The sequence below is a fragment of the Oncorhynchus keta genome, chromosome 18 (assembly GCF_023373465.1).
Source record: "Oncorhynchus keta strain PuntledgeMale-10-30-2019 chromosome 18, Oket_V2, whole genome shotgun sequence".
NCBI classification, from domain to species: domain Eukaryota; kingdom Metazoa; phylum Chordata; class Actinopteri; order Salmoniformes; family Salmonidae; genus Oncorhynchus; species Oncorhynchus keta.
Window position 1 is genome coordinate 14,593,232 of NC_068438.1, and position 24,254 is coordinate 14,617,485.

A 24,254-nucleotide genomic window follows, 5' to 3' on the forward strand; every position below is an offset into this window, starting at 1 on the left:
ACCGTGAAGCCAATGCGAACTGCGCTGAAACAAGCAATCAACATAGACAATCACCCACAAACAAACAGTGCAACCCAGGCTACCTAAGTATGATTCTCAATCAGAGACAACTAATGGCACCTGCCTCTGATTGAGAACCATACTAGGCCGAAACATAGAAATCCCCAAATCATAGAAAAACAAACATAGATTGCCCACCCCAACTCACGCCCTGACCATACTAAATAATGACAAAACAAAGGAAATAAAGGTCAGAACGTGACAGCAAGGGCTGATTTCAAGGTTTTACTGCTAACCTACAAAGCATTACATGGGCTTGCTCCTACCTATCTCTCTGATTTGGTCCTGCCGTACATACCTACACGTACGCTACTGTCACAAGACGCAGGCCTCCTAATTGTCCCTAGAATTTCTAAGCAAACAGCTGGAGACAGGGCTTTCTCCTATAGAGCTCAATTTTTATGGAATGGTCTGCCTACCCATGTGAGACGCAGACTCGGTCTCAACCTTTAAGTCTTTACTGAAGACTCATCTCTTCAGTGGGTCATATGATTGAGTGCAGTCTGGCACAGGAGTGTGAAGGTAACAGGAAAGGCTCTGGAGCAACGAACCGCCCTTGCTGTCTCTGCCTGGCCGGTTCCCCTCTTTCCACTGGGATTCTCTGCCTCTAACCCTATTACAGGGGCTGAGTCTCTTTCATGCCCGGGGGTATCATCGGATGGGGCCACAGTGTCTCCTGACCCCTCCTGTCTCAGCCTCCAGTAGTTAGGCTGCAGTAGTTTGGGGGGCTAGGGTCAGTTTGTTATATCTGGAGTACTTCTGTCTTACACGGTGTCCTGTGTGAATTTAAGTATGCTCTCTCTAATTCTCACTTTCTTTCTTTCTCTCTCTCGGAGGACCTGAGACCTAGGACCATGCTTCAGGACTATCTGGCATGATGACACCTTGCTGTCCCCAGTCCACCTGGCCGTGCTGCGGCTCCAGTTTCAACTGTTCTGCCTGCGGCTATGGAACCCTGACCCCTTCACCGGACGTGATACCTGTCCCAGACCTGCTGTTTTCAACTGTTTGGAGACAGCAGGAGCGGTAGAGATACTCTTAATGATCGGCTATGAAAAGCCAACTGACATTTACTCCTGAGGTGCTGACTTGCTGCACCCTCAACAACTACTGTGATTATTATTATTTGACCATGCTGGTCATTTATGAACATTTGAACATCTTGGCCATGTTCTGTTATAATCTTCACCCGGCACAGCCTGAAGAGGACTGGCCACCCCTCATAGCCTGGTTCCTCTCTAGGTTTCTTCCTAGGTTTTGGCCTTTCTAGGGAGTTTTTCCTAGCCACCGTGCTTCTACACCTGCATTGCTTGCTGTTTGGGGTTTTAGGCTGGATTTTCTGTACAGCACTTTGAGAAATCAGCTGATGTACGAAGGGCTATTTAAATACATTTGATTTGACCCTGCCTGAAATCAGCAGGGCCAGGAGCGACTGAGAGGCCAGGTACAATGCAGGGACGCCCAGGCCCTCGAACATCATCCAGCAAGTCCTTTCCCTGTCTGACTGCGTGGTCAAGGTGAACTCAGTCAGCAAAACCGGGCTCTCACTAGAGGTGGTCTTCACATGGGTGTTGAAACATACAGTTGAAGTCGGAAGTTTACATACACTTAGGTTTGAGTCATTAAAACTAGTTTTTCAACCACTCCACAAATTTCTTGTTAACAAACTATAGTTTTGGAAAATCGGTTACGACATCTACTTTGTGCATGACACAAGTAATTTTTCCAACAATTGTTTACAGACAGATTATTTCACTTAAAATTCACTGTATCACAATTCCAGGAGGTCAGAAGTTTACATACACTAAGTTGACTGTGCCATGAAACAGCTTGTAAAATTCCAGAAAATGATGTCATGGCTTTAGAAGCTTCTGATAGGCTAATTGACATAAATGCATTTCAAGGCCTACTTTCAAATTCAGTGCTTCTTTGCCCGACATCATGGGAAAATCAAAAGAAATCAGTCAAAACCGCAGGAAAAAATGTGTAGACCTCCACAAGTCTGGTTCATCCTTGGAACAATTTCTAAACACCTGAAGGTACTATGTTCATCTGTGCAAACGATAGTATGCAAGTATAAACACCATGGGACCACGCAGAGATGAACGTACTTTGGTGCGAAAGTGCAAATCAATCCCAGAACAACAGCAAAGGACCTTGTGAAGATACTGGAGGAAACAGGTACAAAAGTATCTATATCCACAGTAAAAAGAGTCCTTTATCAACATAACCTGAAAGGCCGCTCAGCAAGGAAGAAGCCACTGCTCCAAAACCGCCATAAAAAAGCCAGCAGTTTGCAACTGCACATGGGGACAAAGATCGTACTTTTTGGAGAAATGTCCTCTGGTCTGATGAAACAAAAATAGAACTGTTTGGCCATAATGACCATTGTTATGTTTGGAGGAAAAATGGGGAGGCTTGCAAGCCGAAGAACACCATCCCAAACGTGAAGCACAGGGGGTGGCAGCATCATGTTGTGGGGCTGCTTTGCTGCAGGTGGGACTGGTGTACTTCACAAAATAGATGGCATCATGAGGATGGAAAATTGTGGATATATTGAAGCAACATCTCAAGACATCAGTCAGGAAGTTAAAGCTTAGTCGCAAATGGGTCTTCCAAATAAACAATGACCTCAAGCATACTTCCAAAGTTGTGGCAAAATGGCTTAAGGACAACAATGTCAAGATATTGGAGTGGCCATCACAAAGCCCTGACCTCAATCCCATAGAAAATGTGTGGGCAGAACTGAAAAAGCATGTGCGAGGAGGCCTACAAACCTGACTCAGTTACACCAGCTGTCGGGAGGAATGGGCCAAAATTCACTTATTGTGGGAAGCTTGTGGAAGGCTTCCCGAAAGTTTGACCCAAGTTAAACAATTTAAAAGGCAATGTTACCAAATACTAATTGAGTGTATGTAAACTTCTGACCCACTGGGAATGTGATGAAAGAAATAAAAGCTGAAATAAATCATTCTCTCTACTGTTATTCTGACATTTCACTTTCTTAAAATAAAGTGGTGATCCTAACTGACCTAAAACAGGGAATTTTTACTAGTATTAAATGTCAGGAATTGTGAAAAACTGAGTTTAAATGTATTTGGCTAAGGTGTATGTAAACTTAAGACTTCAACTATACATGTAGATAGAGTTCGTTAAAATTAATATGGCCTTGGTCTTTTACTAAATAGGGCTATCTTCAGTATACCACCTTTGACACAACACAACTGATTGGCTCAAACGCATTAAGAAGGAAATAAATTCCACAAGTTAACTTTTAACATGGCACACCTGTTATTTAAAATACATTCCATGCAGCTGGTAGAGAGAATGCCAAGTGTGTGTAAAGCTGTCATCAAGGCAAAGGGTGGCTACTTTGAATAATCTCAAATATAATATTTGTTTAACACTTTTTTGGTTACTACATGATTTCATATGTGTTATTAATTGTTTTGATGTCCTCACTATTATTCTACAATGTGGAAAATAGTAAACATAAAGAAAAACCCTTGAATGAGTAGGTGTGTACAAACTTTAGACTTGTACTGTATATCTACTCTGAAATTGTTTTGTGTGGAATGTCCTTCAGTCAGCAGAGTTGATTGGAAACTTTTGAATAACGTTTAAATAATTGTGACCAATGTTTTTTCCTCCGAACCATCATTATTTCCTTTCAACCACACACTGGACACCATGCAGGAGGTCCGAGTAAATCATCTAAAGCCTGCGGTGATCAAGATCTACAACTACTACCAGCCAAGTCAGTTTAAACCTAAACCCCCTCCCCAAAGTATTTTTCGCTCTTCTTATTAGTAACATTTGGTTAACTTGTGTTCATTTACTGGGACTTACCTGTCTTGTGATTTTATTCAGGTGACCAGGCAGAGACAGAATATGTCTTCCCTTGCAAGTAGGGGTTACAAACTGGTAATCTATTTAAAATCTTGAATTAATGCTCATTTTAGATACGCTATACAGTGCATTAGGAAAGTATTCAGACCCCTTCACTTTTTCCACATTTTGTTACGTTACAGCCTAATTCTAAAATGTATTAAATTAACATTTTTAACATCAATCTACAGACAATAGACAATGTCTTTGTTTCTCAAATGACTGCCTCGCCTGATTCACCAACTACTTCTCAGATAGAGTTCAGAGTGTCAAATCGGAGGGCCTGTTGTTCGAACCGCAAGCTGGATGTAGTCTATCATAGTGCCATTAGTTTTGTCACCAAAACCTCATACACTACCCACCACTGCGACCTGTATGCTCTCGTTGGCTGGCCCTCGCTTCATATTCGTTGCCAAACCCACTGGCTCCAGGTCATCTATAAGTCTTTGCTCGGTAAAGCCCCGCCTTATCTCAGCTCACTGGTCACCATAGCAGCACCCACCTGTAGCACGCGCTCCAGCAGGTATATTTCACTGGTCACTCCCAAAGCCAACTTCTCCTTTGGCCGCCTTTCCTTCCAGTTCTCTGCTGCCAATGACTGGAATGAATTGCAAAAATCACTGAAGCCTCATATCTCCCACACTAACTTTAAGCACCAGCTGTCAGAGCAGCTCACAGATCACTGCACGTGTAAATAGGCCATCCAACTACCTCACCCCCATACTGTTATTTATTTATTTTGTTTTATTTGCTCCTTTGCACCCCAGTATCTCTACTTGCACATTCATGTTCTGCACATCTATCCCTCCAGTGTTTAATTGCTGAAATTGTAATTATTTCACCACTATGGCCTATTTATTGCCTTACCTCCCTTATCTTACCTCATTTGTACACACTGTATATAGTATTTTTATATTTTGTTACTGACTGTTTATTCCATGTGTAACTGTTGTTGTTTGTGTCGCACTGATTTGCTTTTTCTTGGCCAGGTCGCAGTTGTAAATGAGAACTTGTTCAACTAGCCTACCTGGTTAAATAAAAGGTGAATTTTAAAAAAACATTTTTTTTTTAAACAATACCCCATAATGACAAAGGTTTGCAAATGTATTACAAATAAAAAACAGATGCCATATAAGTATTCAGACACTTTGCTATGAGACTCGAAATTGAGCTCAGGTGCATCCTATTTCAATTGATCCTTCGTGAGATGTTTCTACAACTTGATTGGAGTCCACCTGTGGTAAATTAAATTGCTTGGACATGATTTGGAAAGGCCCACAGTCTATATAAGGTCCCATAGTTGACAGTGCATTTTAGAGCAAAAACCAAGCCGTGAGGTCGAAAGTATTGTCCGTACAGCTCTGAGACAGGATTGAGTCGAGGCACAGATCTGGGGAAGGGTACAAATACATTTCTGCAGCATTGAAGGTCCCCAAGAACACAGTGGTCTTCATCATTCTTAAATGGAAGAAGTTTGGAACCACCAAGACTATTCCTAGAGCTCGCTGCCTGGCGAAATAGAGCAATCGGGGGAGAAGGGCCTTGGGTCAGGGAGGTGATCAAGAACCAATGGTCACTCTGACAGAGCACCAGAGTTCCTCTGTGGAGATGGTTGTCCTTCTGGAAGGTTGTCCCATCTCTGCAGCACTCCACCAATCAGGCCTTTATGGTATAGTTGCCAGACGGAAGCCACTCCTCAGTAATAGGCACATGACAGCCCGCTTGGAGTATGCCAAAAGTCACTTAAATGACTCAGACCATGAGAAACAAGATTCTCTTGTCTGATGAAACCAAGATTGAACTCTTTGGCCTGAATGCCAAGCATCACGTCTGGAAGCATGGTGGTTGCAACATCATGCTGTGGGTATGTTTTTCAGCAGCAGGGACTGGGAGACTAGTCAGGATTGAGGGAAAGATGAACAGAGCAAAGCACAGAGAGATCCTTGATGAAAACCTGTTCAGCACCTCAGCCTGGGGCGAAGGTTCACCCAACTGGACAACAACCCTAAGCACACAGCCAAGACAATGCAGGAGTGGCTTCGGGACCCGTATCTGAAGGTCCGTGATTGGCCCAGCCAGAGCCCGGATTTGAACCCACCTAAAGTTAGCAAGATGCTGCTGACAGAGATTGTCGCCTCGCTTCGAGTCCTTAGAAAACTGTTACATACGCCTCTAGGAAGAGGGAACGTAACACCCTGCTACAACTCAACTCTCCTTGGTGTGAAAGAGGTATGGGACTGTAGGTGCGAGTATGGATGACAAAAGGCAGAGAATTGACCGTTTACTAGGAATGTATTCCTTCACACAGTGATACAGGGAAAAGGGGCTGGACGGAACCAAAGCAAATAAAGTAAATGTCAAAGCCCCCCTCCTATCTTACCTGCCTACCCACTACTTATCTAACTTAGCACCACCTGATGCGCTAACCAAAATACAGGGGGTGGTCCGCCCAGGTCTTACCTAGTGTGCATAGACAGAGTATATACTACGGGTCTATGTATGCCCGCGGGCCTTTTGCCTAAGCACTCCCTAGGTGCCTTCGCCTTCCCCCCTGGGAACAAATGAAACAGAATATTACAAACTACTTCACAATGCACTGCACAAAACTATTTGTGGATTCAGCCATTTCAGCCACACCCATTACTGACAGGTGTATAAAATCGAACACACAGCCATGCAATCTCCGTAGAGAAACATTGGCAGTAGAATGGCCTTACTGAAGACCTCAGTGACTTTCAACGTCATAGTAATTTCATACAATTTCTGCTCTGCGAGAGCTGTCCCGGTCAACTGTAGGTGCTGCTGTTCTGAAGTGGAAACGTCTAGGAGCAACAACAGCTCAGCTGCAAAGTTTTAGGCCACACAAGGTCACAGAACAGGACCGCCGAGTGCTGAAGTGAGTAGCGTGGAGGTTGTTATAGCAGCAAAGGGGGGACCAACTCCATATTAATGCCCATGATTTTAGAATGAGATGTTCAATGAGCAGTTGTCCACATACTTTTGGTAATGTGGTGTGTCTGACTCATATACTATACAGTATGTGCTATACATTATTCAGTTAACTGAGTCAATATTCCTCCAATCCTTTTACCCAAATACTGGTCAGTTTGTTAAATCATTAATTTCTTACATGTACTATATCTACCTATTCATTGCATTTTCCCCTCTGCAGATGTAAGAAGAAAATGACATTCACCTGCAACCCTTGAGACATCTTTCAAGCTCTAAAGTAAATGATGTAACTTTCTGGAATCAAAGTTTTTCATTAAAACACTTATTCTTGAAAAAATGTATCCAAATTGTTTTGCGTGTACGTTGTGATGTCACACTGTGGCAAGAAATGAGTTCCACGATATAGGCTCAGGAGTATATTGAAAGGCTTTATGTAAGACAGTGGGTCTCTTCCTGGGCTAAGTACCCATGGCAGTATCTGGCCTATCCACAAGGGGGAAATGGGAAGACTCATACACAGATCAATATGTGAATGGGGGGTACATTAAATTTAAAGAGAACCACTATACTAGACCATATCAAAGGATAAAAAACTATAGCCTACATTTTGGAACAAATTATTGTATTTGTTCCAGAGAGCTGCAATGTACTGTTAATCAGTGTTGCCAACTGTACGAAGATGTGCAAATGTTCTCTCAATTTTACTCAAAGCTTTTGGTTCTCAGCTTTTTTCTTCCTCCATCTGTAATCATCATGGGCCCCCTGTAGTAATAATCAAGGCGTGGTTCTCTTTTATTTCTCATCAGAGAATGGGATCCAAGAAATCCACTCACTAAATCCCATCAACAAACATCTTACAAGGGGATGTGTCCTGTCCTAATCATACCTATAATGAGTCCTGGCTATAATTTCTATTTTGAATGTATGCTAATGCACTCATGACAATCATTTATTGAGCTAATGGTGTAGATAAGGCATGGAAAGATGTGGTTGAGGCAAGTTCAGACAGGAAACACCACGTGTTTGTTTAACCAGTTATTTGAAAGATTACAATACATGCAATATGTTGTCTTGGCGTTAGACTCTGCTCCTTCAGGGTAGCTCACTGCCAGAGTGTGCATCATGTTAAGATAATAATTACAGGCAGTGAGCAAGGTACGCTGTTACCAGTTGTCTTGAAAGCTCCAATAGTAACTAGCTTGCTTACAATTTGGGACGACGAGTGAGTGTGTTGTTGTGTGGCGAAGACTCGCTAGGCACCGCGCGGTCTCGCCAAGATGGCGCTGTGAGCGCACACTCTTCACTGAGCTCCGTATTAAAACGTATTAAAAGATATGAAAGAAAGGTTACCCACCTTGAAAAGCGCATCCAGAAAGAAGTTGGGATGCGTGTGGGAGATGGATCACCGAAATAGAGAGCTACTTGAGGCGTTGGAACCTGAAACTGCAGGCGGTACCCAAGGTGGAGATACAAGATATATGTCAGTAGACCATACGGATCTGTCAAGCTATTCTCCCAGAAGAGAAGACCAAACTCCTTGAGGTGATTGACACCGTTCACCATCTTGGCTCCAAGCATCCAAACAACTCCAAGCCCAGAAGCATCATCATGCAGTTTACGAAGCGGATCTCCAGAGTTGCAGTGTGGAAGGAAGAGAAGAAGTCCAACTACTTGCAAACCAACTGAGGTTTGCTGAGGATTTCTCCAAGGCTGACAGAGAGAGGAGGGACATAAAATACATTGCTTATATAGCTGATTGACAGCTAATTATTTGTATATATTTTTTTCACTCATTAAGGTCTATATGGTGCTGCTCTTGTTTTGTTCTGCTCTGTACTCAGTTACCACCTGTGAGCACTTGACAACAATTCCTGAGTTTTCTTTTCTTCTCTGTGTTCTTGTTCACCTTGACTTTGTCAATAGTTGATCTTAATGCTATTAGGTTAAGAGCCAATGAAACGTGAAGCCTTGTTTCTTGTTGTTAAGCAACTGAAAACAGATTATTATATAATTTCAAAAAAATCTTATTCTACAGTAAACGATGCTAACTTTTGGAGGTTGCAATAGGGTAATGATATTTGGCTTTTAAATGGTTCAGAACGATCAGCAGATGTCGCTACATAAAAAATGTTTTTTTTTCATTCAGATCATGACTCAAGTGGTCATTATCTTTGTCTAGTAATTGAAATTAGTCAAACAATTTTGGTTACTGTAAATATGTATTGGTACAACTCAAAACAAGAAAATGATTTCCTTCTGGAGGATGTAGGAAATCAAATGTTATATTGGTTACCTAAATCTTACTCTTACAGTAATAGGTGGAGATTTTAATATTGCTCTTCATGGGTGGCCTCCGTGACAGTGTACTTCTCTGAATGCCAGTCTAAAGTTATTTATGCAGAGGTTTGATCTAGTGGATATATGGAGAGAGTGGTTTCCTATTGAGAGATTCTATACCTGGTGTAACAAAACATGTACCAGATGTTCACTTATTGACTATTGGCTGGTTTCAAAGGGCTTAAGAAATTATGTATCTGTTCATATTCTTGACACGCCTCTAACAGCCCATAGAGCTATTCGCTTACAAGTTCAAATATTTCCTTGTAATGACATTCAACGCAAAGCTTCATACTGGAAACTTAATAGCTCCATCTTAAAACATGAAATGTAATATTATAGGTTTCATTATATACTGTATTTGTGCAATAAAGACCAGAGTGAACGTCTCTATAGGACAAACTGGGAACTTCTAAAATTTGAAATTGATAAATACTTAAGAATCTATAGTAGTGATGTTGTAAAGACCAGAAGGATAAAAGAGGGAACTGTTATATCAAGATTTACCTGGCTCTTCCAGAGACCTTTTAATAGTCTTTCAGACACGGATACATCTGAGTTAATTAAGTAGCAAAATAAACTGGATGAAATGTACAATTTAAAGGCAAAGGGTGCTTTCATCAGGTCACGGAAAAAAATGTCTTGAAGAAGGAGTGCAGAACTATGCTTATTTTTTTCAGACTGGAGTAATGTCACTCTAAAAGTAACACTGTTAAACATGTAAAGGTGAATAGGACAATTTCCAACTACAGTGCTAATTTTTACAGGAATTGTGTACGTCTAGGTACTGTGAAGAGTCTACATCTCAGTTCTTTGATTCTCTTGGAAATGTTATCTCCATTGATTCTTCCAAGCACAAATTATGTGATAATCCCATCTTTTTAGAGGAAATTGTAGTGGCTATCAATCACCTTAAAATTAACAAATCCCCTGGGTTTGATTGTTTTACTGCAGAATTCTACAAAGTGTATTTTACAAAGAATTGGCTCCCTTTCTATTGGAAGTGTACTTTACAATTGTAGCCAATGAAGCACTCCCTTCCACTTTAACAGAAGGTTTAGTTACTCAAATTCCTAAATAACGATTATGAGCTAATAGCACCTGTCCTTGCTAAACGATGAATCACTTTTTTGGATGCCATTATAGATTAGTCCAAGTCAGGGTTGATGAGAAATAGACACATCTTGAATAATGTCAGACTGGTATTACATATCATAGATTACTCAGATTTGGACTCTGATTAGTTTTATGCTCCATTTGGATTTTTATAAAGCCTTTGTTACAGTAAAACATGGCTTTGTTTTCATGCCCTTTCAAAATGTGGCTTTGGAGATGTATTTTTTTAAACTATTAAACTCTGTATACAAATAGTAATAGCTCTATCAAATTGAAAGCATGTACCTCTCCAAGGTTTGAATTAATGTGGGGTGTCAGACAAGGGTGTCCAATATCACCTTATTTTTTCCTATTAGCCACACAGCTTCTTAAATCATATTAAGACAAATGTTTTAAAGGGTATTTCTACTGCAGACAGGAACATTATTATTAGTCAGTTAGCAGATAACACCACCAATTGTGCCTAATGTGATTAACTCATTCTCTAAAGAATCTGGTCTTGGGTTGAAAATCTTCTATTGGTGAGTCAACTGATCAATGATGAAGGTATTTTATTTAATTATGCTAAATGTTTTGCTTTTCATAAAATACCAATAATTAGCCTCCCAGGTGGTGCAGTGGTCTAAGGCACTGCATCGCAGTGCCAGCTGTGCCAACAGAGACACTGGGTTCACCAGGCTCTGTCGCAGCCAGCCGCAGCCTCCTTTCAGAATCATCTGACGGAAATGAAGACTGGTGATTCTCTGGCCCAATGCAGTACCAGAGACTACCGTGTCCCGATATGAGGGTAAGAGGCTACTCAAATCCAAATGGGCGGCCAGGCAATTACTACCAGTCTTCCCAGAATGGCTGCATGAGGTTACCCATACCTGGAGTACACTTTTCTCCAAGAACCCTGTTCAAGTTGGGTCGTTGTTGGACTGTGTTGACATGGAAGGGATTGTGCTTGTCCAAATGCCACCCATCGAACACTTTGTGGCTTTCCATCTACACCCCAGCCAGAACTACTCCATGACTTCGACTAGCCCCACCTTACCAACCAAGTACAAACGCTTCCAGTCTTCCATGAAAGAGAAGGTCTACAGGCTGTCGCCACAGTCGTATGGGCTCTCAGCACCACCTCAATTCTCTCAGCATACCAAGCTGATCTACAGGAGGAGAAAGCAGTCACACCGGTGCTGGGTTTATGGGATAAGATCTACATTGCCACAAACCTCAACCTGCATCTGCTTAATGCCGCCATTCAGGTGTCAGGAAGGGTGAGGAGGCTCATGACATTCCAGGAGAGGGTGCGCTGGCTCAATCTATCCATGGTGTCTGATAGTGAGAAGCTGAAGATCCTGGATGCTCCAGTAGACCATAAAGGCCTTTTCGTTCCCACTGTCGAGATGATGCAGAAACTGTGAGAGGATAAAAGAGGGAGGGTGAAGCCCTCCAGCTCTGGCTGCTTAGGAAGACACAACCCAGTGCCTCCCCTGTGCCTCACCGCACCTTCGCCCAGGCTGCAGCAGGTCGACCCTCTCAACCTTTAAGATCCCCAGACGCCCAGCCCTCAGACTGCGAGCCCAGGGCAGCAGAGAGCCTTGGACCCTAAGGGCCCCTGGTCTAAGAAGCCTACCTTCCCACCCATGGCACCAATGAGCCAGATGGCCTCTAATCCCATCCAGGGGGTAGTGAAGAAGAAGCAGATGGCCTAAAGGTGTCCCCATCGCTAGAGAGGCGAGAACGGCCCCCTCCAAGCACAGTTCTATTTCCTCCACCAATCCTGAGCTTGTTCCAGGGTGCAAGTTCCCAGGCACCTCAGTGTTCTGTCCAGCGGCCCAAATCGGTGGTCAAATAGTAACGCCCAAAGAGGAGATAAGACAATGTTCAAGTGGATGCTCCTTCAAGGCCCCCTCTTGTTTCACAAACACTCCACAATGTCAGTTCACATAAAAAATGTTAACACTAGCTCAACCAGGCTACAGGCCAAGAGCGCAGTCAGACATGTTGTTTCTCACAAAATCAAAACAAACAGTGTGCCTCTTTATACTGCCACCAGAGAGAGCTACAGTTCCTTCTGTGGTTATAGGCCATGTCCTGCGGGAGGAAATCACATCGCTAATAGAGAAAAGGGCAATAAAAATTGTTCCTCCTGAGCAAGGCCACTGTGGATTTAATCTAGATATTTCCTAATTCCAAAAAAGGGGGGCGGCATATGCCTGATCTCAGATCTAAGTGCTTCAGAATGTTCACACACACCGCTCTGCTAGGTTCTGTGCGCCCAGGCGATTGGTTCGTATCCGTCGACCTGAAGGATGCTTACTTTCACATCTCAATATAACCTCACAGGAAATTTATCAGATTCGCTTTTCAAGGCTTAATCTAAAAAATGTATGGTCCTCTGACTGTCACCTCAGGTTTTTACAAAGTGTACCAAGGCAGCCGTAGCCCCACTCAGAGAGAGGGCCATTCGGCTGATAACATACATAGACGACTGGCTACTGTGCGCTCAATCAAGACAAGATGTCTTAGAACACAGTCAGCTACTCTTGGAACACCTGCCATTTCTAGGTTTCAGAATAAACACAGTAAAGAGCGTTGTAATTCCTACAAAGACACTCTCTGTCCTAGGTTTAACCTCGCCTTTCAGTGGAACGTATAAGAACATTCCAGAATTGCCTAGAAATTACGTCACAAACATCACCGTGTACAGATTGCACTCCATAGATTGCACGGTAGCACTGCACTCCTGGAGACACCTGACCTTTCTGTCACAGGGTGCCCAGCTGGGCACTGTTTTATCCAGAAAAGTATTCATGACGGAAGCGTCTCTCTCCGGTTGGGGTGCGACCCACAAGGACAAAACAGTCAATGGGGTGTGGGGACCCCATCTCCGTTCCACTCAGATAAACTGCCTGGAACTCTTTGCAGTGTCCCTAACATTGTAGTCATTTCTCCCATTTCTGGAGGGAAGTCATGTTTTATTCAGAACAGACAATACCACTGTTGTGGCTTACATAATCAGACAAGGGGGACAGCGAACCCTTACATACACACACGGGCACACAGACTGATTATGTGGAGCAGTGTGCATCTCCACTCATGTACCAGGAGTACTGAATCTGGGGGCAGATCTGGGGGGGGGGAAGGTGTGTTTGTATATATGTGCCCTAGGTTCATCATGGGGCTGTCCATTATTGTAACTATGTTGGCCTTTGCACTGCACACCGTAATATGGGGCTTAATAAAAACTCCTATTACGCATTCCTGTGCCTGTCTCCTGAATAATTCATGCCAACATGACATCCTCTTTATAAGACATTCATTCCTGACAAGGATATTTTATTTGATTGGGTCTAAAACAAGAATCTGCATTGTTTATGTCAGGACTCGAGTTTTACTGATATGCTAGTGAAGAGATAGACTTAGATATAACACTTGGGAGAGATATCGGTGCTGATGCACAGACACATTTTTTAAAATATAATGTCAAGCCGAGAGTCATTTTCCCAGGTGGTTTGAGTGTTTTGGACTAATCTTACTCATTGAATGTTGGACTATCCCCCTGTCGGGTACATACACTTGTATGTACATTCATCATCACAAGGATATGCCCACATTCCTCAGTGAACAAAATGTGTCCGACCATGCCTACAAAATCAAAGCTAGTAGTAACTTTGTTTGGATAGTGGGGCTGAAGTCAGGAAAAACCCCACATATTGTTTATGGACCTGGAACAGAGACTAATTAAAGCCAGACCTTTAAAAGTTTCTCCAACTCTCTAGGGACAAACTTCACACCGGTAACTTTTCCAGTTAAGTTAACTTCCCCAGTTACTTGAATCTCGGTCATGGACACGGTCTTGAATATTGACTCCCCCTCTCAAACCTGGCTAGAAGGAAGCCATGAGCTATCCCTACAAGCCACAAGTCTGTTGACTTTACTCACTCTTTTCTCACATACTGTAGCCCTGAGCTATCCCACCCAGACCCAGTTACTGTTAGTAAACCTCACACACTGATATATTCAATATTACCATAAATACATCTTAGACACACATACATGCTTCCATATTTAAACCCACACACACACACAACGTCTTACACAAACCTATATACACATATTTAAACAGAGTGTGTGCTAGACAAATAGACACTTTCACTCACATACAAATGTTTGGTATATACATCAACAATCACATTCTTGAGTGAACAAATATACTTTTCACCAAAATCACCAAACACATGCACCTGCTCCTATATCTCCAGCGTTCATGTGTCCATATATATATACACAACGTATATGTATGTACATACTGTACATCAACATCAGAATACTCCCACATTCTTAAAAAATATATAGATATTTATTATTTTCTAATAAAAAAAGACAGCAATACCAACAATGCCATTGATTGTACTGTTGAATGGGATGGCCAATTTAGAGGACAAAACAAAACTTAACTCACACATACACAAAATAAAACTAAATCCTATTAGGTGGTACATGTATAAGAAGACAGCCTATAGTCATTACAAGAAGTGTAGTTCAGCCAAAAATAAATATTGAGTGGAGTACAGCACAGAGTAGCAGCAGATCTTCAACCCAGTTATGAAGCGGGACTAGACCATTTATCCAGTATCGGCTGCCATATTTTATAAAACATTGGACTTCTATTGGAGGTATTGTATCAAATCTTTTCCATATGTCTTACATTCCCTAAATCCCGTAACCACATTTCAAAGGTAGGTACAGTCTCCAATTCCCAAAATTGCAATATGAGCCTTTTGGCTAATAGAGTACAAAGAGAGACAGCTTTCCCTTCCTGGTTATTCCCATCAAGTGTACCAAATAGAGCGATCAATGGGTCTTGGGCTAGAACTCTATCAAAGGCTCTAGATAAGTAATCAAAAATGAGAGCCCAGTAAGCATGTAACTTAGGACATGTCCAGAATAAGTGGGTCAATGTCCCCTCATCCTGCTTGCACCTCTCACACAGTTGTGAGGTGTCCGGGAATATTTTATGAAGTTTTACTTTTGAGTAATGTAACCTGTGTATCACCTTAAACTGTACAAGGCTGTGTCTGGCATTCACTGAACTGTGGTTTATATTCCCGAGAGCTTCTACCCAGTCTTCATCTGAGATTTCTGAACCAAGTTCTTGTTCCCAAGCCCTTTTAATGGTGTCTGTGGATACCTCTATGTGGGCCTGTAGCACATCATACAGTCTAGGGACCGACTCTTTTGAATGGGGTTTGACAAGGATCAAGCTATCTAATGTAGGACTATTTGGCTTCATGCCATACTGTGGGATATGTGTCCTTACGAAATTCCCGATTTGGAGGTATCTGAAAGAATGTGTTGTTGGCATGTTGAACTTTCCCTGTAATTGTTGAAATGAAGCTAACTGACCATCTATGTATAGATTACCAATTGTTGTGAGCCCCTTCTCCCTACACTGTGAAAACACCAATGCAGGGTAGAAAGCATGATTCAGGCAAATTGGGCTGTCTATGTAAACAGTGGGTATGTTAAGAAAATACCTAACCTGTTTCCAGATCCTAAGCGTATGACAAATGACTGGGTTAGAGTCATAAGTGGATTTTTTCACATATGATGGGCTATTAACAAGTGCAGGGAGTGAGGAACATAGACAGGAGGCCTGCTCAATCAAAAGCCATGAAGGCAAATCCTTCTGTCTCGTCGCAGGTAACCTTTCCCTCCAGAAAGACACAATGTCCAGATTAGCAGCCTAATAATACAGTTTAAAGTGAGGAAGGCCAAAGCCCCCCTCTATCTTGTACTTGCATAAATGCTTCTTTGAAATTCTGTCTGCCTTGTTATCCCATAAAAATGGAGTTACTATTGAATCCAGTTTCTTTAAATAGCTTTGTGGTATGAAATTGGGTAGACATTGGAAGAGGTAAAGAAACCTGGGTAGGACACCTATTTTAATAGCGTTTATACGACCAACCAAGGAGATAGGCAGAGTTTTCCAAAAATCTATATATTGTTTAAGCTGATATATTTTCATGTCCCAATTCGCTTTCAGTGACTAGCGCACCAGTGACTCCTGTGGCTGGCCAGGTGCAATGCGCGCTAACCAAGGTTGCCAGGTGCATGGTGTTTCCTCCGACACATTGGTGCGGGTGGCTTCCGGGTTGGATGCGCGCTGTGTTAAGAAGCAGTGCGGCTTGGTTGGGTTGTGTATCGGAGAACGCATGACTTTCAACCTTCGTCTCTCCCGAGCCCGTACGGGAGTTGTAGCGATGAGACAAGATAGTAGCTACTAAAAACAATTGGATACCACGAAATTGGGGAGAAAACGGGGTAAAAAAAATACAATTAAAAGGCTCTTGTCACTACAATGCCAAGACTTGTGAACTTGTCCATCACTGTTCTAAACGGGGTAGATTGCAGAAATTGCATATCCACAGGCCGTGATATTGGCATCAACTCACTTTTTTGCCAGTTTATCTTGTAGCCAGAGAAGGAGCCAAATGTGTTTATCAAGTTAAGTAAGGGTGGAATAGAAGTTTTAGGCCTGGACAAAAACAAAAGAACATCGTCTGCATATAGGGAAATTTTGTGCTGTGTGTCCTCTATTTTAACAGAAGCTATATCGGCACATGCCCGAATGCGAGTAGCAAGGGGTTCCATGGCTATAGCGAAGAGAGCAGGCGAAATAGGGCACCCCTGTCGGCACCCCTTGAACAAGCGGAATGACTGTGACATTTCTTGATGGGTTACCACGGACGCCATTGGGTGTGCATTAATAATTCTTATCCAATTAATACATTCCTTTGCAAACCCGAAGTGCTCCAGAACCGACATCATATACTTCCACTCAATCTGATCAAACGCCTTCTCTGCATCAAGAGCTATTTCCACTGCCTCAACCTTATGATCGTGATACATTACATTGAAAAGGCGTCTCAAATTGAAGTATATATGTCGGCCCGGGATAAAACCTGTCTGGTCAGGGTGTATGATGTCGGAAATATATGTTTTCAATCGGTTGCCAATATCTATGTCAACACCTTGTTTTTTTTATGGGGAGTAACAACACGGGGCGATAAGATGACATCTCCATGGACTCTGTATCTATTTTCAAGATCAGTGCTAATTGTAGCCTCATACAGTGTTTGCGGGAGTTTGGCATTTTCTTTGGATTGTTTAAACATTCGCAACACAAGTTCTTCTTATAGAATTTTATTACATATCCATCGGGCCCAGGGGCCTTGCTGTTTGGAAATTGTTCTATCGCTGTGTTCATTACCTCTAAAGTTATCCCTGCATCGAGTGCAGCAGCTGCCCCCCTGTCTAGTTTAGGAAGTTCACATTCAGAGAGAAAACGTTCCATAGTTTGTGGATCAGTAGCATCGCATTTTAATTGGTATAGCTCTGACTAAAAGTGTGCAAAGCATTTATTAATATCCTGCGGATCTATTACTATTTTACCCTTAGAGATTCCCAAAGGGTGGAGTCGTCAACATCCCCCGTGTCGTTAGTTCCGAGGAAAAAGGCAATCTGCTCCTTCAAATACTGACAAAAAGCCTAATCTTTCAACAGGTATGCGTCTAAGCGCCACGGTCGCCAACCTGTCGAGTTTTAGCACCATGGACAGAGGAGAGTGGTCCATAATTAGAATAGGGTGATAGGTAACCGACTCAGCTGCGGAAATTAGTTTGGAGTCCAACAAAAAATTGTCAATTCTGGAATATGATTTATGAACTGATGAAGAGAAAGAATAATCCCTGTCTGTTGGGTGCGTCAGTCTCCAAATATCGACAATGTTGAGGTTTGTCATCAATGTATTTAGACAGACACTGGCATTTGATTGTTGAAGTGACCTTGATAGCTGTTTATCTAAAATAGGATCTAATGTACAGTTAAAGTCCCCTCCAACAATAACACTTGTATCCGAGATATTTGGTATGTCCTTAAATACTCTTTGAAAAAATAATGTCTCATCGAAGTTGGGTCCATATAAATTGACCAAGGTTACTGGTTTTGAATTCAGTGTACCAGCCACAATAATATACCGACCATTAGGAGCTGAAATCGAGGATGAGTAAACAAAATGAATGTTTTTCCTTATCAGGATTGCTACCCCTCTCACATTTGCATCACATTTAGACTGGTATATCTGACTGATCCAGCCGACTCGTAGCTTGGCCTGAGGGGAGCGTTTAATATGAGTTTCTTGAAGAAACACTATTTCAGCACCCAGTGATTTAAGATGAGAAAAAACCTTAGCTCGTTTCACCACATGCCCTAAGCCATTACAGTTCCAGCTGACTATCTTTATTCCACCTGGTCTACTCTGTGCTCTGTCACTATGTGGCATTTCTTATTTTAGAGCAAATTGTTGCTGTCATACAAAACCCAGAAGAAAAACGTCCCGCCGTGCGGGAGCTTGTCATGCCACCTGTACTAATAATAAACGTGAACATAAAACACAGACCCCATCCCCCCTCCCGTCCCTTTACTGGGTGAATCCCCAAACGAAGCACTCCTTGGCTAACACACAAACCTTAGGGTGTCTAGACATACAGCTTGAACTAACTCGTCGTCTATAGATGCTCCGCATATAAACTAATATTAAATAACACTTAACTCTCACGTTAGGGGGTGAGTGTCACTAAAACATGATGTGCTAAACAATTCTATATTAGCCACAACATCTCATCTATCATATAAGTCCCAATTTCTGATCTTCTAACCGAAAAGACATAGGCCGGAAATTCAAACACATTCCTGGCCTGTATTTGGCCATTTAGCCGGCTGACACAGCCGTTCTGTATCCTCAGCCAGGGAGCCGTTCTGTATCCTCAGCCAGGGAGCCGTTCTGTATCCTCAGCCAGGGAGCCGTTCTGTATCCTCAGCCAGGGAGCCGTTCTGTGTCCTCAGCCAGGGAGCCGTTCTGTGTCCTCAGCCAGGGAGCCGTTCTGTGTCCTCAGCCAGGGAGCCGTTCTGTGTCCTCAGCCAGGGAGCCATTCTGTATCCTCAGCCAGGGAGCCGTTCTGTATCCTCAGCCAGGGAGCCGTTCTGTATCCTCAGCCAGGGAGCCGTTCTGTATCCTCAGCCAGGGAGCCGTTCTGTATCCTCAGCCAGGGAGCCGTTCTGTATCCTCAGCCAGGGAGCCGTTCTGTATCCTCAGCCAGGGAGCCGTTCTGTATCCTCAGCCAGGGAGCCATTCTGTATCCTCAGCCAGGGAGCTTGTCAAGAACAGATCAGCCTTTTTTACGTACGTGTTGATCCTTCGACTGTCACCTTAAACCGGGCTGGGAAGAGGAATCCATATCGGATGTTGGCCGCCCTGCATTTGTTGCGTACCTCATCATACTCTTTCCGTTGGTTCCTCACCTCCAAGGTAAGATCTGGATAGAAAGACACCCTGGCTCCGTTGAAGTTAATAAGGGGGAACTTTTGACTTGCCAGCTTGAGAATGAGATCCCTGGTCTGGGGATAGTGCAGCCGTACAATGAATGGCATTGGTGGTCCGCCCTTGGCCGGCTTCGTTGCCTGAGATCTGTGTGCACGGTCGATCAGGATGGCTGTTTTGAAGTGTTCACTCCCCAGCAGGGCCGGTATCAGCTCCGAGACAAATTCAGTGGGTTTCCCTTTCTCAGTGTCTACCTGGATCCCACATATTCGGATGTTCTGGCGTCTTGAACGCGACTCGAGCATTTCCAGTCGGGCTTTCAGGGTTTTGTCATCATTTTTGAACGTTGCGCACTGTTTCTGTAGCCTGGCCTCGTGATCGACTGTCGTCTGCTCAACCTCATGCACCCTTCCCTTAGTTGCCTTCACAGTTTCGGCCAAAGTCCCAATACTCTTTGAGATATCAGCCAACCTTGTGTCCACCTTCTTGCTTAGTGAGTTTATAGCAGCCAGTATGTCACTTTGAGTAGGCTCTGTGGGGAACTCTTGGAAGCTAGCCTCTTCAGCTAACTCCTCGTGGGTCGGCGACGTTGACATTGGTTCGTTGTCTATCTCATTCAAATGATCTTGTTTAGCGCCCCCTTTTTGTGCCTTTTCCCTTTGTCATATTTGTTTGAAGTTATAGGTCGTGAGAGGTTAAGCGGAGCTCTAGCAAAGCACGTCTACTCCATAGCACGCTCTCTAGCGCCCGACTCCCACATTCTTAAGTGAACAAAATCCCTGCAGTGTCTAAACCACCTGGCCTACTTTACACACATAGATGTACGTGTCTGTGACCTTTGACATTTAGGTCATAAACCATGCTCATAAATCTTTCTTGCGTGTAGATCTTCTGTTACTACTTACTACTACAGTTGTTCTAGACCATTTTTGCTTACTGTACCTCGTTCACATATTGAGCTGCCCATTAGTCTTCCCAAGTACCCCCTGTGGATGGGCCAGGTACCCCCACGGGGACTAGTAACCCGGGAGGAGACCCACTGTCTTATATAAAGCCTTTCAACATTCACCTTGTCTCCTGAGCCTACACCTTGGAACTCATTGCTTGCCACAATGTGATAAAACATTCTGGGAAAAATGCTCAAGAATAGGGTTATAATTGAAAACTTTAATTCCAGTTACATATTTTACTTTAGAGAAAGCTGTCTCAATGGTTGCAGGTGTGACCTCTGTGTGAATGTCATTTTCTTCTTACATCTGCAAAGGAGTAAATGCATGCATACAGTAGTGTACATGTAAGGAATGAATGCTTAAACAAACTGACCAGCATTTAGGTAAAAGGAATTAAGGAATATCAACACAGTTAAACAAAATAATTTAGAGTAAAAGTATAGAGTATACATGTATAGTAAATCTAATAATTCAACATCAATAATTCCATATTTAAAGCAGCTCACCAGTTTGTAACCCCTACTTGCAAGGGAAGACATATTCTGTCTCTGCCTGGTCACCTGAATAAAATAATAAAACATGTAAGTCTCAGTAAATGAACACAAGTTAACCAAATGTAAGAAGAGGGAAAAACATGTTTTGGGGAGGGTTAGATATAAACCTACTTGGCTGGTAGTAGTCGTAGATCTGGACCACCGCTGGCTTTAGATTCTGTACTGGGAGCTCCTGTATGATGTCCAGGGTGTGGTGGAGTGGAAAATGTGATAACTGTTGGGAGATAAAACAAAAATGTAATAAACATATGGGTCACAATTATTTAAATGATATAACCAAAAGTTTCAGTTTCGGTAACATTCTACTTGACACCCAACTTATTTTATTTTTTTATTTAATTGAACCTTTATTTAACTAGGCAAGTCAGTTAAGAACAAATTCGTATTTACAATGACAGCCTGCGAAAAGGCAAAAGGCCTCCTGCGGGACGGGGGCCTGGGATTAAAAATAAATAAGTAAATAAATATAAATACAGGACCAAACACACATCACAACAAGAGAGACAACACAACACTACATAAATAGAGACATAAGACAACAACATAGCAAGGCAGCAACACATGACAACACAGCATGGTAGCAACACAACATGGTAGCAGCACAAAACATGATACAAACATTATTGGGCACAGTCAACAGCACAAAGGTCAAGAAGGTAGAGACAACAATACATCACACAAAGCAGCCACAACTATCAGTTAGAGTGTCCATGACTGAGTCTTTAGAATGAAGAAACTGAGATAAAACTGTCCAGTTTGAGTGTTTGTTGCAGCCCTTACCAGTTGTTAGTTGCAGTGGACTGAAAAGAGAAATGAGACAGGGATGTGTGTACTTTGGGAACCTCTCAAGAGCACCCTTACCTTCCGATCTATAAATTATGTCTCCATAATCTAGCATGGGTAGGATGGTCATCTGAATTAGGGTTAGTTTGGCAGCTGGGGTGAAAGAGGAGCGATTACAATAGAGGAAACCAAGTCTAGATTTAACTTTAGCCTGCAGCATTGATATGTGCTGAGAGAAGGACAGTGCACCATCTAGCCATACCCCAAGTACTTGTATGAGGTGACTACCTCAATCTCTAAACCCTCAGAGGTAGTAATAACACCTTATAGAAGAGGGGCATTATTCCTACCAAACCACATGACCTTTGTTTTGGAGGTGTTCAGAACAAGGTTATGGGCAGAGAAAGCTTGTTGGACACTAAGAGCATTTAGAGCATTTAGCACAAAATCCAGGGAGGGGACAACTGAGTATAAGACTGTATCATCTGCATAGAAATGGATGAGAGTGCTTCCTGCTGCCTGAGCTATGTTGTTGATGTAAATTGAGAAGAGCGTGGAGCTTAGGATTGAGCCTTGGGGTACTCCCTTGGTAACAGGCAGTGGCTGAGACACAGACTTTATACACTGCACTCTTTGAGAGAGATAGTTAGCAAACCAGGCCAAAAACCCCTCAGAGACACCAATACTCCTTAGCCAGCGGAAACCAGATTGCATACCCGATAGAATGCTATAGACATCAAGAAAGCCAGTCCGTTGATTATTGACAAGTTTTTCCAAAACTTTTGTTAGAAAAGGGCAAAATAGTAATAGGACTATAACAGTTAGGATCAGCTTGATCTCTCCCTTTAAATAAAGGATGAAATGTGGCTGCCTTAAAAGCAATGGGAACCTTCCCAGAAAGGAGAGATGTTAGAAATGGTGTAGATAGGCTTAGCGACGATAGAGGCAGCAACTTTAAAGAAGAAAGGGTCTAAACCATCTGACCCAGATGGTTTTTTGGGGTCAGGTTTAAGGTGCTCAGGTGCATCCTGTTTCGATTGATCATCCTTGAGATGTTTCTACAACTTGATTGATCATCCTTGAGATGTTTCTACAACTTGATTGGAGTCCACCTGTGGTAAATTAAATTAACAGGACATGATTTGGAAAGGTACACACCTGTCTAGATAAGGTCAGCACAATGATTGTCAGAACAAAAACCAAGCCAAGAGGATGAAGGAATTGTCTGCAGAGCTTGGAGACAGGATTGTGTTGAGGCACAGATCTGGGGAAGGGTACCAAAATATTTCTGCAGCATTGAAAGTCTCCAAGAACACAGTGGCCTCCATCATTCTTAAATGTAAGAAGTTTGGAACCACCAAGACTCTTCCTAGAGCTGGCCTCCCAGCCAAACTGAGCAATCCGGGAAGAAGGGCCTTGGTCAGGGAGGTGATCAAGAACCCAATGGTCACTCTGACAGAGCTCCGGAGTTCCTCTGTGGGGATGGGAGAACCTTCCAGAAGGACAACCACCTCTGCAGCACTTCACCAATCAGGCCTTGATGGTAGAGTGGCCAGGCAGAAGCCACTCCTCTCAGACCATGAGAAACAAGATTCTCTGGTCTGATGAAACCAAGATTGAACTGTTTGGCCTGAATGTCAAGCGTCACAAACCTGGCACCGTCCCAAAGGTGAAGCATGGTGGTGGCAGAATCATGCTGTGGGGATGTTTATTAGTGACAGGGACTGAAAGACTAGTCTGGATCGAGGCAAAAATGAACGAAGCAAAGTACAGAGAGATTTTTGATGGAAACCTTCCTCAGACCTTCCTCAGACCACTGGGGCGAAGGATCACCTTCCAACAGAACAATGACCCGGAGCACACAGCCAAGACAATGCAGGAGTGGCTTCGGGACAAGTCTCTGAATGTCTTTGAGGGGCCCTACCAGAGCATGGACTTGAACCTGATCTAACATTTCCGGAGAGACCTGAAAATAGAGGTGCAGCAGCACTCCCCATCCAACCTGACAGAGCTTGAGCGGATCAGCAGAGCAAAATGTGATAAACTCCCCAAATACATGTATGTCAAGCTTGTGGAGTCAAACTCAAGAAGACTTGATTCTGTAATCCCTGCCAAAGGTGCTTCAACAAAGTACTGAATAAAGGGTCTGAAAACTTCTGTAAATGTGATATTTATTTATTTATTTGCTTTGACATTATGGGGTATTGTGTGTAGATTGTTCCCCCCCCCCTTTTTTAATAAGGC

General features: G+C 42.9%; 1 protein-coding gene and 1 long non-coding RNA gene across 2 annotated transcripts in view; one reads left to right on the forward strand and one right to left on the reverse strand.

Annotated features, from left to right (window-relative positions):
• The first annotated feature begins 3,586 nt into the window (after positions 1–3,586).
• LOC127909001 (uncharacterized) lies at positions 3,587–7,191 on the forward strand. The gene is made up of 3 exons (XR_008069416.1): positions 3,587–3,817; positions 3,931–6,844; positions 7,121–7,191. It is a non-coding gene; the product is annotated as an uncharacterized LOC127909001 (long non-coding RNA).
• A 13,679-nt stretch (positions 7,192–20,870) lies between these two features.
• LOC118397330 (alpha-2-macroglobulin-like) overlaps positions 20,871–24,254 on the reverse strand; it is a 40,029-nt gene continuing 36,645 nt past the window's right edge. The window contains exons 34-36 of the mRNA XM_035791975.2: positions 21,339–21,441; positions 21,180–21,233; positions 20,871–20,979 (exon numbers count right to left, since the gene is read on the reverse strand). The gene's annotated coding sequence lies outside the window, so the exon portion shown is untranslated. The remainder of the gene's footprint in view (positions 20,980–21,179; positions 21,234–21,338; positions 21,442–24,254) is intronic.